We start from the raw sequence: 15,833 nt of genomic DNA, 5'->3' as shown, positions 1-15,833 counted from the left end.
AAATTTGATGCAAATTCAGGTGCAATTTAGCATGGGCTTGAACAAATATGCCGAGGGGTTATTCATGTAATATTCACCGTTTGTCTCTTATTATATTTTCCCAAATCCTCAAAAAGAGAGAGGCCAACTTGAACTATTATTTGGTGCTTCATTATGGTTAATATACGAATCTCCCAATTACAACTCAAAAAACATAATGCATAGTTAGCCTAGAAAATTATCAATAGAGGCTAATGGAATCTTAAATGTACTTTGTATATGCTAAGAGTTAAAAACTGACGCAATTGACCAAATCACATGGAAAAAATGGAATTGTACAAGACGAATAGACCTATATTATCTAGATGATCTACTATCGTTCAATAATCTAACGGGGGAGAACAACTATCTCTTCGCTCCAACTCAAACTTGAACTACTCTCGGATCAAGTCGAGCTGGACTTGGAGAACACCATGATGATGCCATCGGGGCGGCTTGCCCAAGTTAAGGCACAAGTAGCAAGCCAACAGCCCTCCTAGCTCCTCTAAAGTTATTTGACCTTGACTCCAAGCTAGGCTAAAAACTGCTAACAAAACAAAAGATAAGGGGTGGTTCTATATACACCCCCCCTATTGCTAAGGACACCCCCCAAAAACCAAAAAAAAAATACCCAAACTAACCTTTAGTGTAATTACCATATTGCCCTTGAAATTTTCACAGTACACCCCCCCTTCCTCCTTCTCCGTTTCGTTTTGAAAAGAAAAAAAAAAACACCTCTCAAACCCCCCTTAAACCCCTCGATCCATTTACATCGTTTAGGCGATCTTTGAAGGAGATTTAAGCCCCATTCGAAGCATGGACAAGCAACTAGTGATTTGGGACGAAGAATCGGCCGCAAAGGTACGTGTTCCACCTTGTTTCGAATTTTTTTTTTTTTTCACGGTTCGTGCTCCGTTCGGCACTGGATCACCGAACAAAAGGCTTCTGTTCGGCTGAACAGTGCCGAACAGAAGCCTTCTGTTCGGCAACCCTCAACCGAACTCTTCTGTTCGGCTGCACAGTGCCGAACAGAAGGCTTCTGTCCGGCACTGTGCAGCCGAACAAAAGGGTTCTGTCCGGCTCTGTGCAGCCGAACAGAATGCCGGCGACGAGAGGGAGAAGGGGGAACGGGGGGGTTTTGGGCGTTGGCGAGGTGCTTTGGGCGGAACAGTTCAAAGGGAGACGGAGGGGGTTTGGCCGCCGGCGAGGTGCTTGAGGCGATGTTTTTTGGGCGGAAGGGAGAAGCCGGCGGGTGTTTTGGAGGGGAAGAGCGGGGTGGGGGGGGGTTTGGGGGGTGTAGAGAGCAATTTAGGTGAGAGGGTGGGGAGGGTGGGGGGTAATTTAGGAATTTTTAATTTTTTAGGGGTGTCCTTGGCAAATGGGGGGGGTGTAGAGAGTATTTAATTTTTTTTTAATTTTTGGGGGGTGTCCTGAGCAATAGGGGGGGTGTATATAGAACCACCCAAAGATAAGAATATTTGCACAAGAAATGATATAAAATTATAGAGTTATTTTAGCAACATAGAAATTTTACATTTGAATTTGATGCAGGCAAAGATAACCTTATTCTTGAAACTACTAACAATATCAAATAACCTTGTTCTTGAAACTACTAACAACATCAAACCAACGTGTGTTGGCACAAGTTAGTAATTTGATGCATTTTTTTTCAGACATGATGCTTGTTTGTGTAATTATACGAGGTAAGGATTAAAATTTGGTACTCTTAGTCCAAACAATACCTATTTTACATTTAACCTATTATCCAATGTATCATAATTTATTTTTTTATCTAAAATAACAACACTTTTAATGTTTTTATAGAAACCTTTAACAAGCATGAAAACTAAGCATGCAGTATATCTAACATTATTAACACTATATTCCATCATTATCTTTTTATGAGGTATTTTATATAAATATTAGAAAGAGCAAAGAAAATAAAGTTCTAAAAAGAGAAGAGAAAAATTTTGTTTGCTGATAAAGATGTGCCCTCGTCTTGTAAATCGGGTCCCAATGCTCTCAAAAAACGACAAACTTTCCTTTTTCTTGTCCTGCTTATCTTTCCAAGTGCTCGTGTGAAAGCTATGCACGCGGACAGACTTCTAGATGATTGCATGAGATCTCTGTCACCGGTGGGGTCGCTTCTAGAAATCCTCCGACGTGTCGAGACCATCTTCCGGACGCCCGCATAGACACTTCTAAACGCGAGCCTGCTCTGCCACTGATCTAGTGATCCAAACAAATCTTGTCCGTTCATAAACTTGACCCCGCAGGTTGAAGAACTATGGACGGCAGATCCGGTCCCGCACAGAACTATCTGTGGGGGTCCATCCACAATGCACCGATATGGCCATGCACCATGCCAATTAGTTCGTACAATATTAAATAAAACCTACAATAAAGAGACAAAGTGATTGACATATAGGACCACATTGTGCATGCAATATAGGGTGTAATTTTTTTGGGTTCGAATCATGAAGGTGGGGCTATAAGGGAGTCACCGATGCGTCATCATCCATTCTGAGGTTTATCAACTTGAGGATAAATTAAGATCGGCGGTTGAGTGTAAGTTGCAAAGTCGCCTACATGCTTTTGGATGCTGATGTGCATACTGTTATTCTGCACAATCCAATCTTCCCAAGTCTGAATCTGAGTAGCCTTACATTCACATTTCTCTGTTAGCTGCATGGCGTTGGGGCTGGTTGTGGGATGGATAAGATTTTTAGTTCAATTCACTATTGGTGATTGCTGAGATGATTTTCTTGTTTGATGATAAAATTTTTTGGTAAGTGATGACTTTGATGGGTGAATGGATAAATGCTACTTTCAAACCCTCCATGCGGCGTTTATGAGAAGCAAATGCCAAGTAGCTAGACTAGGACCATATATATGAAATCACATTTCAAATTCCCAAGAATAACCCATCAGATATGGGTCAGTTCAGCCAATATTCATATATGCCATGCAACCAAAACTATACCCATGCTTGCCCCGTACCCATCTCGAGTCGGATCGAGTCAGGTAATGTAGATGGGGCGTGTTGGGGCAAATCGGGTCGGGAAGATAAGATGAATCAAGTCCGTTCGGGTTGGGTTGAAAAAAATTATAGCTTATAGTTATAATCAAAGAGATTACATGTGTTATATAAATAGGAGGAGATTATAGTTTATTTTCTTGTGACCCAATTTTTGATTCAGATAAAGAGAAATAGTTCATACATAAGTCAAATTAATTAAGGCTTGAGAAGCAAAACAAACAAAAATAATTGGCTTTTATGATTTTTATAGAATGTATATGATTTTTACATTTCAACAATAATAAATTCCTGACAGGGAGAGCGACGACCAAGATGAATGAGGCTGTGGCAGTTATCATTTATCGAGTGAACCGGCGAAGGAATGCATTAAGATTATATTACGTCGGGTCGGACTCAGAAGGGACATACCATTATCCGTATCCGACCAGAACCTGCTTCAGGTATTATATCTAAAACCCATACGTGCCTATGAGCTTAAACGGAACGGATAAAATCTACTCCATCCGAATCATATACTTGATGGGCAGCTAAAATTGCCACCCCTACCATCCTTCCCTCCCTTCCATCCAGCTTGTCTATCTTTGGCAAGTGGACTCCACTTCAATTCTTACTAAACCACCGTTCACTCCAAAGACAAGGACACGTAGAGGAGGAGAAGGAATGTCCTTCTAGAGAGACATGTTGGCATTGGGTCCAAGGAACACTTGCCCTAAATTAGCGGTGTCGTTCACGCTCAAACAACCCCACCCACAAGCTGTTTTCAGACCTCAAGCTCTAAAATCCAGGCTCTGGTTCGTGTACATGTCCAACAAATCCAAACACTAGCTGTTTGGTAAGGGATGAGGTGAGAGCAAGGACTTCCTTGGAAGGAATGACCAACTTATCAGTTGCTTTCCTCAAAGCCATTTTTAAATAGAGAAAACGCAACCAAATTCCCTATTCTTAATGGTGGTCTACGTCACCTCTTTCAGAGAATAACAAAGAGCACCAACTAAACTCTATTTCTTATTCTAAATTATAAAGAGCAACAAGTACAACTAGTTATTGACTATAGAAAACTTAATCAAATGGGGGCTTAGGAGATTCCAAATTTTGAGAACTTCAAATGTACATATGCATAGCGTCAACAAAATTTGATGGAGCAAGAACAAGTTCAAAAATTAACATGACGAGCTACTTTGAGAACACGTAGTTACACTATACTGTGATAGAGTTTCAGGATGAAAAATTGAGTCATGCCCCAATAGTTGCACCCTTCTCTGATTTAGGAGAGATGCTAATTTCCTCGTGACTACTCCATACCTACCTAACCTCTCAAGAGATGACTTCAATTGGAATCCAACTTCTGTCTCTTTGTCCAATTTGAAAAAGGGTATTTGAGAAAGGGTGATACCATCCCACTAAGTACTTGGTGGTGCCAGAAGGCTCTGGGTTGGAATGTCAGAAGGAGATTTTTCCTAACCACTTAACTAAGATAATTCAATCAGTAGTTTCTTAACGATTATTATTAGAAATATAAGACGATGGTGCACCAAAATGAAATAGTAGAAATAATATGTTCTCGCCGGCGTTAATAGCTTCCTCTAAAACAAACGGACGATGAAAACAGAAAAAGAAAGATTCCAACAATTTCTCATAGTTCAACTAGTCCAAAGCTGCCCTAAGAACCGAAAAAAATGTAGCCTACTTAGTTAAAATATTATTAGATGGACCTTAAGCTGTCCTTCTTTTCTCAGAGAACCTTTGAGTTTAGCTTGAGGCTTTGCTTGATTAAATCATCGTGGTTCTAGTATGAATCTGAGGTTTCAATTGATTCATAAATCCACCGAATAACTTTTCGGGGAGAAGGTGCCAGGAAAAGCAGGACACCGGAGGTTTCCATTAAGCTCACACCCAACCTCCTTCTCATGCTTCTACCTTGCCAAGAAGGACCTTCTCCTTTTTGTAATAAAAACCAGTTGGCACCTCAAAATTGGAAAAGAGTTGAGAGAAATATGATACGCATAGAATATACAATCATCTATTAATTTGACCGCCATGCCAATTAACTTCATTCCCACGCTTCCTACTCTCTCCCCCTTTGTCCTTATTCTGCCCCCCACCAACCATCTCCTTTATAAGGCATCCACATCCCCCTCTAAAGCTTCCCGAATCCATCGCAGACCTTCTATTCCCCTTCTATTCCTTCCATACCCTGAACACCTCTCCCCAAACCAAACTCCTTCCTTTCTTCTCCATGGCCTCAAACAAGAGGGTAACACTTGTCCTATTGATCTCCCTTCTATTCCTAGCACCATCCCTTCAAGCAAGGAAGCTCAGGAGCGAAGCAAAACTGAAGGTTCCACCCTTGGAAGCCAGCTTTGTTCTTGGTGCTGCCCTTCCCAGGGGAAGCTCTCCCCCATCTTCTCCGAGCAAAAGTGGTCACAAGACGGTCACCGCAGGCACATCCAAAGGCAACACTCAGCGGCTGTTGGGATCGGTACCGAGCCCAGGGATCGGCCATTAACTTCTTCCCCGAGATGAGTTTGGCTTCACTGTAATAGGAATTTTTGTAGGTGGGAGTCACACAGCTCTCCCCCTCCATTGTTGCTTATAATTTATTCTTTTCCTACTTTATCATTGCTTTGGTTTGCTGTATTGAGCGTCTTCGTAAACGAGGATGAGAGGAAGTGTATACGAGACAAACTAGTGTTGGAGGGTGGTATCCATCCATCACCTCTGTATTTTTGGGTCCCTTCAATTATGTGCAAACAAAAGAAATAATTTTGCCAGTGCAGTACCGAGCATAAGCCAAGCTTCATGTGGTTGCTTCCATTCCCTACGCTTCTAGGTTGCGTGCATAGAAGCATTAGAGAAGAGCTTACAATAGGAATTTGCACGTCACGGTCCATAGTCCACACTGAGATGATAAGATTAGTGACATGATCGCCTTTTGTTTATGGGATTTATTTTTCTAAAGTTGAGGTGAACCTGCTACAAAACTCTTTGTGGACAATAACATGATTTATTCTTTAGTTAAAAAAATATTCATGTCAAAAGCAAAGAAAAGAATTGCAGGAATCATCCGGGTCCAATTCATGCGCTACACCTTTCAAAGCTACGTGTGAACTCGGAGCCTTCTCTAGATGGAGGATAGATGCAATCGATAGGCTAATACTATTTTTTGGACAATTTAATATCGTGCACAAGCCAAGTATAGAATTATCAGTAGCTGCCAAGCTCTTGTGCTAACATGCATTTCACACTCATGTCCAATCTGTGAGGAGGGGGACACCACTGAGCTACCGTCATGCGGCACTACCAATGGTTAAATTGGATAAAGTTATAATAAACCATTTTGTCAAGGTCAACGAAATGTCCCAAGCCAAATGATTCCGGCCATTTCGAACTGTACTCACCGGTACAGTTCTAACAACGAAAATGAAATTCATTGTCAGAGCCGGAGAAAAAGAAGAAAAAAGCAAGTGAGCGATGGAGAAAGAGAGAAAAATATCGAAACGCCGACGGAGGGCCAGCAGAGGCCGCGGCAGGCGAGGCCGCGACCGGTTTTCCGATCTCGAACGAAACAAGAATTCGGTGAAGTCGGACTCCTGTTTCTATTGCGGCCTCCACCGGTTCTCCGCCGCCCTCTGCCAGCCTCCCTCCATCTCTTTTTCTTTCTTCTATAGTATCATTTCTTTCTTCCATAGTATCATGCCTTCTGTCGGTACAAGCCCGACACAACCGTACCGATTCGTGCAGCCGAAAACCGATACAATGCCCGATACAAGTTCCTTCGACCTTGTTTTTTGCTTTATTCAGTAAACCGTGCAGTCCACTTGGTGTGATCTCAAGGGACCAAAAGCCATCTAAACCAGTTGTATGGAGGGTACATGACAAAGAAGAATACAGCACAAGGCTATTGACTTCATTGCAGAGATGTAGAGGGTTAGGTTTTACTTTCACTTCTTTTCTTTTTTTTTGGATTTGGTTTAGTCCTTATCGTTTTGGTAGTGGGGAAATATTTAATGTGGATATTAGATGCTAAGGTGCACGAAAGTCCAACCGGATAATGCCAATTAGTAGGAGATCCTAAGTCTTAGTAGGGCGTTAAGCATAGGAAAGCTAGGTGTAAGCAAGCACTAATGTCTCATATCGAGTGCAAGCTGGCTGATGTAACTCTACTAAAAGTCACCTATGTCTATGATATGATTCGTACTCTAATTTATTTTCCCTTTTTTTTCATAAATTTGGTCCTCAACCAAAAAAAAAAAAAAAACTCAAATCAAACTACATTAATCTAGTAAATTAATAGCACTTCTTCTCCAATGCCTTGATCAATCTTAATAATAATATGTGGTATTTGGCATGTTTATGCACATGACTAATGGAAGATAAGGAATATTTTGTAAGCAGTAATGATCCTAAATGCTCATGAGGAACCATCCCTTGACACCTGCTCTTCTTTTTTGCATCTCCATACCAGACGGCACCAGTGCATGTTGCATCCAAAATTCTCTTAGATAACCCTTGCGGATGCAACCACTGACACAGTTTCTTAGCAATTTTTTCCATTGAGGCATTTTTTATTAAATGTGAACTAACAAATATAGAATTATTGTTGTCAATGAGTTTTCTTAATTTTGTGTTATTCGTTTGTGTGTTTTTTTTGAATATACATTATATTTTTTTTGCATTAAAAGATGGTATCTAGACTTCCAAATTTTATGAACAGTCATTTGATGTGGGATGTGATAATGATTATGTGCCCTTGTGCGCCTGTTTAGGGTATTCGAGTACATCTTATTTGTATTTTTGGATTCTAGATGGCAGAAACTTAGCTGAAAAAAGTCCATGGACATATATGCCTTAGTACTAATCCACTAAGGCTGAATCTGGATTGGATATGGATTCGACACCAATATATATATATCCATACTTATTTTATTTAACAAATACAGATACGGATATTAGTCGGATGCAAAAATTTATATTTATAATTATTTTAAATAGATACGAATACAAATCAGATACTAAAGATATAAATATAAATACGGATATAAATCAGATAATAAAATTTTATGACCAAAAAATCAAAAATATTAATAAGCGAATAATAAATCAAATTAATAACATGTTAATATGATTATATATATTTTTTAAAAAATTCATGAGTGTTATATAATATTAAATAGAGTTATAAATAGAATAAAGGTCATATGTGTGTCTATCCATATTCATATTCATATTCATTTTTCTTTTGACACATATGGACATAGATGCTAGTTGTATGTTCAAATTTTTATCTACATCCCGATCGATTCATATACAAAAATGGATCCAACAGATATTATCCAATCCGCCATTTAGTTTTTTTTTTTTCTTTACTTTTGGAATCCTAAACATAATTCCCGGTTGCAGCATCCCCTTTTCCAACGAATCTAGAGCCTTAAGGGGTGTATCCATTAAACAGTAAAGCTCGTTCGAATTAAGTTTAACATATGCTTCAAGCCTCACTTCCAGTAAGGTTCAAAGCATTTCTAATTATACGCTGCCCATCATATAAAAGATGCTTGATGAATTCATATATACGTGTGATATATAAAGTTAGTGCAAACAATCATGTTATATTTCATGTAAATATCCTACTTGTGGGCCTTTTGGGAGTAGCACTCAGCGTGGAACCAGAAGCATGAATGGTGAAGCAGAGACCAATATTGGAATAGTTAAGTCTCAGCCGCATTAGGATATACATGGAAAGATATAACTATGGTTCTCCACGCTACACACGGGCAAATATCAGGTAGAAAAGAGTTCTGAGGTTCGGATGCTCCATGAAATGCACTTATTTGGAGGCTAGACTCTAATGATTATCCAATGATTGACACACATCTTCTGAATTTTTAAGACTATAACTAGTCGATTCCCATTCTAAATTTTAGTATACATGAGCAAAAAATATATACCAAAATTGTCAGGCCCTAAACCCACTATTTGAGTTGACACGTGACACCCACTGCACCTGGATTGAGGACCCTATGCAAGCATGTCTAATCCCATACCAGTTATACATCGAATAGATCTTCGGTATTTAAACAATGCTACAGAACTCATATAATATTTTACAATTGGCCTTTTTTGAATGAGGTCCTAGATTCTTACTAAGTGGTAGGAGTTATATTGAAAAAACAATATTTAGTATTTTAATCTACCACCATGCTGCAAATAAGTAATTCTTATTTGTAATTAATAATTACACTAATATTTTTTTGATGGAAAGATGATAACAAGTCATGGAATTCGTCACATCTTTCAACAATTTATTCAAAATAAAAGAGAGAGCATCCTCCAACCAAACTGATTCATCATCAATAAAGCAAGCAATTTTAGCTAAAAGATGAACAGCCAGATTCACATATTGCTTCACAGGAGAGATGACACAGCTCCTGGAATTTCTTTAAGTCAGTTTTGTATCTCCAATAATTGCTCCCATATTAGAGAAATCAAGTTGTTATTTTGCAGTAGCAGTCAAAATGTTTTGGACATCCCCTTCTAGCACAATAGTAGTGATACCCAAGTCTAATGCAAATTGACGACCCTTTCTTGTAGCTAATGCTTCACCGTATTCAGCAGAGTTCAGAATACCTATTCTTTTTGACATCCCAGCAATGAACTCCCCCAAGTAATTCCTAATAACAACCTTTGTTCCTGTGACTGCTTCATTTGTAAATATTGCACCATCAACATTGAGCTTGTAATAATTGTTAGAAGAAGGTTTCCAATGAGTCGACAGAGTTCTCCTTTGGACTACAAAATCTTAAGCTCTCGGAAAATCATTCTAAATTTTCATCTATGGTAGTATCTAATGGATCCCTCTACTTTTCTTTGAAGACAAAGTTACTTGACCTAGCTGTTATCCCACAAAATTCCACCTTTCATACACCTCCACCAATCCTTCAATGACAGACCTTGGCTCATATAGGATCTAAACCATAAAGAGAAAAAATTGACATGCAAAAGGGCATTTTTTTTCTCGAAGCACATGCACTATAATCTCTGCTGGACAGCCACACAATTCGAAATGCTTATCCACATTTAATTCCTTTTACCAGATTACATTTTGTCGGTAAGATATCTATACAAGCTTTCCAAAGAAATAATTCGACTTTATATGGGACATTAAATTTCCAAAGGAACTGCCAAATTATCATGAAAGAGCTTCTGTACATACCTAAACTTGATGAATTCTTAGCTGAACCCTTCTCCCATTTCCAGGCTACATGATAAGCACATTCAACAGTAAATTGCTCAGAAGAAGTAAAATACCACAAAATATGATCTCCACGCGGTCGGGTTTCTCTAAGGAATTTTTCTAATTAATTCAGCTTCATGGGGTAATATGTATATATATATATAGGTATGCTTTCAATTCTTATCAATTAGGCAACTAACATTTGCATCCGTATCAAAGAGTTTTCTGAGTTGAGACCACTTCAAAAGGAAGAGTTGTAGGCAACCAACCCGATCCTTTAAAATCGCCTTTGCCTCCCAAATGCTTCTCCATGAGTACGAAGGATCACAACTAAGTGGGGCTTCTAAGAATGAACAATTCAAAGAGTGTTCTTGTCTTATAGGCTCTGTCAAATAATGGTTCTGATTTCAAAGAAATATGGCCCCCCATTTAGTTAAAAGTGCCATATTGAAGGCCTATTAAGTCCCGAAAACCCATGCCACCCTCCTTTTTGGAATGGCAAAGTTTACCTGTCTAACCCAATGTATTTTCCTCCCATCCGTCATTTGGCCCCACCAAATAGGCAATTTGAAACAATTCATCATATAAGTGGGACTGCTTGAGCTATAGCTTTGACAAAAACATTCGTACTTGCCAGAAACAATTTCTCCATCCAGCAATGCAACTAATTCTTCACCCACTCTATGATTTCTTTAAAAGTAAGCCTCTTAGATCTGCTAACAAATGGAAAGCCTAAATATTTTCCATGGCGCCTAATAGATTTCGAATGCAACATTCTGGCAATCTGGTTGCAGACTTTCTTTGGTGCATGGAGACGGAATGTGATATCTAACTTTTCCTAATTAATCATCTTCCAGGAAGTCCTCAAGGTCCACAATGGGTAGAATTATGGAGGTCCATCGAGTGCTCAGCATGACTACCCATGTGAACGTGAATGATTAGTAATGTCCCAATCCGATGCAGGAAAGCAGTTGGTACTAAGACGTGGATGTTTGATAATTATCATATCAAATTTATCGAAAAGCAATACACATGTTTGATAATGATGGTGACAAATTTTGACATAATTAGACATTTTTAAGAATAAATCCTGTAGGTCCACATCTTGACTTGTGGTATTCTGTTTGTTCTTGGCTTGTAAATTGTGCCTTAGACATAAATGCAGTTTCTTATTAGGCCCCATTAAGTCCAAAATAACCCCTTATGGTGCTTCATACTTGAATGAAATCAAAGTGGATAAGCAATAGAGTAGGCCACCTGGCTGCAACTGACCTTTTCAGTTTTGCAGCAGGACCCTCCTAGTGTGAGATTTTCAAAAACTACACATAATAATCTGAGTAGCTTAAGCTAGACCAATGTGATAAAATCTGAGCATGTGACTCGTGAATGTTGTACTTGTGCATGAAAGCTTCCAAAAACAAATTAGAATTATAGTTTTTTTCTTTCCTTCTAGACAAATAAAAAAGTATAGTTCTATGTTGCTTCTCCACTTTCTCATGACAAAACAGATTCTACTTTTAGTTCTGTAAATGTTCACTTGATTTTTAATTTTTTTTTGGCCTTGATGGCATGTTCATTAATATAATTATGTTGAATAAATTTCACAAAAAAAGTGGACAGTGCAGAGAAGTTTATAATAAATTCCCACTTATTTCTTGATTTATAATACTTTAGGCTGTGGAACCACATCATGTAAGGAAAAATCATGAATCTGCAAACCTAAACGAACTGGCCTCAAGTGGACAGTGCATCAGTTAGAATAAGATGTCATGGCATCTATCAGATGAAATGCTTAGTGAGACAAATATGATGGTTAGACCACTTATGCGCTGCACATCAATCAACCTACTCAACCTACTCTGTGTCAAGATGATAACCATCCAGACCTTCAGCCACAGCATGACTAAAGACAAAATATCACAATGATCCTGAGTAGAATCTCGCCAAGCTTATTGAGGTCAGCTGACAAGATGATGCCCAAACTAACAGAAACAAATATATGGAATACATCTAAAAGGCCAAGAGATTTCATGAATTTCCAGCATCTCTCGCAGTGTCTAAGCCAACAAGCATAAGATAAGGATCCTCGCGATAAAGGTTGCGCAATGGTATGTCACAATACCTTTCTAATGACTGGATAGCCAAACATTTTTCCTAAACAGTCACCTCTTTGCAAGGTATACATGTATAGTCTCAGTTAAGGATAATAAATAATCAGATATTAGTATCAGCTACTTGAATTTGTTGGTATTAAGAAGATCATCTATATGGAGTGCAGAATATGCTAAAATTAAGCTGTATACTGATAGTGCAATAAGTCTCAAATTCTTACAGATATCAGTTTTCCAACAATACATACCAGAAAATCAAAGTAGTTGTTGTCATGAAATCTGAATGGCTCTGTTTGTTGAAAGATTTCATAAATGGTGTTGTAAGAGGTAAATATGGTGGAATTAAGTTTTATCAACAATGCTTTCAATCATGGAGAAAGTTTGCTTTCCATAATTGGAGTCATACCATGCAAGCATAAGTTTGCTTGTTCAGCCATGATAATCTAGCTTTTGAAATTTAGACAGATTCTGGAAATTATCTTATAAAATATGAACTATTAAAGAAGGAAAACTAACTATTGTCCATGGTCATAGTACAAACATGCAAAAGTAAAGTTTGGTCGTTAAGATGTGGTACGGATTTCTTTTCCAATATATCAATAGTACTGCGTTACAATCAAAGTAGAGGGTGAAATTAAATACAATTCAAAATAACTTTTGAGTCCTTTAGATTATTACCTAATAATCACTAATAAACAATGACATTGCTTATCAATCACTAACTTGTTTCTCTATAGGGCGAGAATTTAAAGCCTGTATTACTTGGACAACTCCAAAAATCCATGTTAGATACATATGAATTGGATAAAACTCCTAGACAGTTATGATGTTCTCTGGCAATAACTTTTAAAGATTGGTAGATAGTTGGACTCTTCCAACAATGAGTTTGACCCTCCACATTGACATTATAACAGAGTGTCTACTCTTTTTTCAGAAATTGGTGGGGATGTAGCTATTGCAATAACTTTACAAAATGCCATTTTACTTATATCCTTTAGTTAAATTGGAAGCCTGGATGATAAAAATGTAGAATAGAAGACCATAACAAACTATCTTTTTAATATTTTCTTCTTAATATCCAAGTCAATGATATTTAAAGGTTTAAATATAATTTAGTTAAAATTATATATTGTCCTATGTATTCCCATTTTTCTCTTGCCCGGTCAGGCACTTGGATATGCATCCAAGTATGATTCTAGGATTCATGTCCATGCACCACTATTTAAAGCCAGCCACTCATGCTAGCATGTGAGACAAGACAATATACTTTTTAGAAAATCAAACAAAACAACTGCAAGCATCTAGAAAACTTGAAGGACAAATAAAAAGATGACTTGGGTGATAGTAAAAATTTAGAAGATTGAACACTATTTTGAACAAAGGTAAAGGAGGTGATTGCATCTCACCATCTAAAGCAGAAATTGCATGATCTGCTTTCTGACAGGCATCGAACTCTGCAAATGTGTAGCCTGGTGAATTCCTTGCTATCCATACACTGAGATGGTAAAAGTTGTTATTCAAAACAGACCATTAGTATCAGCTGCTTTCATAACTAACAACCAAATTGTTTCAGCATCCATACAAAGTCTAAATAGAAAGACCAGCAGACTACGATTAAATGAACGTGCAGGGCTGCAAATATCAATTGAGCTACAGGTAAACTACACATGTTCGAACAAGTAAAATGGCATATGCACCAGGTAATATATATGTATATGGCAATGATATCCACGACCTGAATACAGTGTTCAAAGCTTGCCCTCAGTGCCTATTTATTTGAAACAAGCAATAGGAGAGTTCTAACTGTGGCCTGAGGATGTAGAGGAAAATATGGCGACTTAACCACGGTTAATAAAAAAACATTAGTTGCTTTTAACCAAACACAATGATCAATCTCTGACAAAGCCGATTCAAGTTCATGCAATTCCAGTGATCCAAGTTTCAACCATGCACCCAACATGAACGACATTTCGGTCCTTTTCAAGAATCAGGTAGTTCCGTTGTTTTGTGAGGTAAGTTAAGGATGAGATCGCGGGTGGGTAGACTAAAGATAGCCACGCATTTTTTGGTTTAGAAGTTAGGGAGCAATCAAATTGGAGGAATTCCGTATATTAGAATAACTTACATTGGTTTCAACCACAAGAATTACTTAAAACAGCATATTCACGCATCACCGTGGTCAGATTCCATGAAGCAAAACATCAAACGCGTGGCGTGCAATGACAGCAAGCCCACAGTTCAAGCTGCCAAGAGAAGGAATTTAGCATGAAACATGGTACATCTAAAAACTACAAGAAGAAGGGATAAAACTATAAAAAGGAATTAATCAGAAGAAGGGAGGAAAGGGCACGAAAGTTATTAAGCGGAAGCTGTTGAGGCAACGAAACGATTACCTTGTAACGACTCCATAGGCGCCCAACTTGTCCGCTATTTCGCGTTCAGACTGGGAATCGCACCTGAAGATCGACGAGACGACGACACGAAGGCAAAGGCCGGAGCCCGTCGATCTCTCACTTCAGAATCCGATAAATGTTCTCCCTCAGACGCTCACCTTTGGTTGGTGTTATCCGAAAAAACGAACTCACCTAGTCCGAGAGTACTTTGAACAAAAAGGAAGCAAGCCGATTGACAACCATCCATCCAAGACATTTATGTCGTTATATGTATTTTTTAATTAAATTCATCACACGGTGATCCGATTTATGAATTTATATTGACTGGTGAGCCAGCTGTATCCTCCGCACAAGATCTCAATACACGTTCTCCCAGTTTAGATATGTAAGTTTTAGGTTAATCTTGTGCTTAACCCTTAGTGTTCCTTTGGTTGGAGTATGTCGGATTATAAGATAATAAATAATTATTGAAGAAAATAAATTTTATCATATTTGATTAGTAGAAAAATTACTCTAAAAAATAGCATCGAAAAAAAAAATACTTTGCTTGGTTTGAAATAGTCTTACAATTTTATAACAATACCTTTGAATAGAGAATTTAAGTAATACTATTTTTTTAGTCTATTTATTAGCCATTTATGGCCCACTTATATAAATTCCGTCAATATTGGCTATTTTGAATATTAAAATATATTTTATATGTGTTAATAAATATTTTAAATTAATTTTATATATATTAGAAAATATATTTCTTACTATAAATTAATTTTAAAATATTTTGGTATATAAATAAATATACTAGTTATTAATAAATCCTAAATTAGATGTATTGATAATTAATAAATATTTGCTATTTATTTATTAATAAATATATCAACATATTAAATACATTACTATTTACAAATATTGTTTTAATATATATTATAATATATTAATATAATTAATATTAATTATATAATATAATTGATATAATATTAATATGTTATAAGTGTGGATATTTTCGTCGAGAAATGATAATTTTAGATTACCTTCATTCGGTA

General features: G+C 37.5%; 1 long non-coding RNA gene across 1 annotated transcript; it reads right to left on the bottom strand.

Moving 5' to 3' along the window:
• Positions 1 to 5,279: 5,279 nt before the first annotated feature.
• On the bottom strand, positions 5,280 to 15,309 carry LOC120111939 (uncharacterized). The gene is made up of 2 exons (XR_005513438.3): positions 14,794 to 15,309; positions 5,280 to 13,895 (listed from the first exon to the last, which is right to left on the bottom strand). It is a non-coding gene; the product is annotated as an uncharacterized LOC120111939 (long non-coding RNA).
• Positions 15,310 to 15,833: the final 524 nt, after the last annotated feature.

Source organism: Phoenix dactylifera, chromosome 12, assembly GCF_051530095.1.
Source record: "Phoenix dactylifera cultivar Ajwa chromosome 12, Ajwa_hap1_PhDact_Kaust_v1.1, whole genome shotgun sequence".
Classification (NCBI taxonomy): domain Eukaryota; kingdom Viridiplantae; phylum Streptophyta; class Magnoliopsida; order Arecales; family Arecaceae; genus Phoenix; species Phoenix dactylifera.
This window is presented reverse-complemented; position numbering and strand designations above follow the sequence as displayed.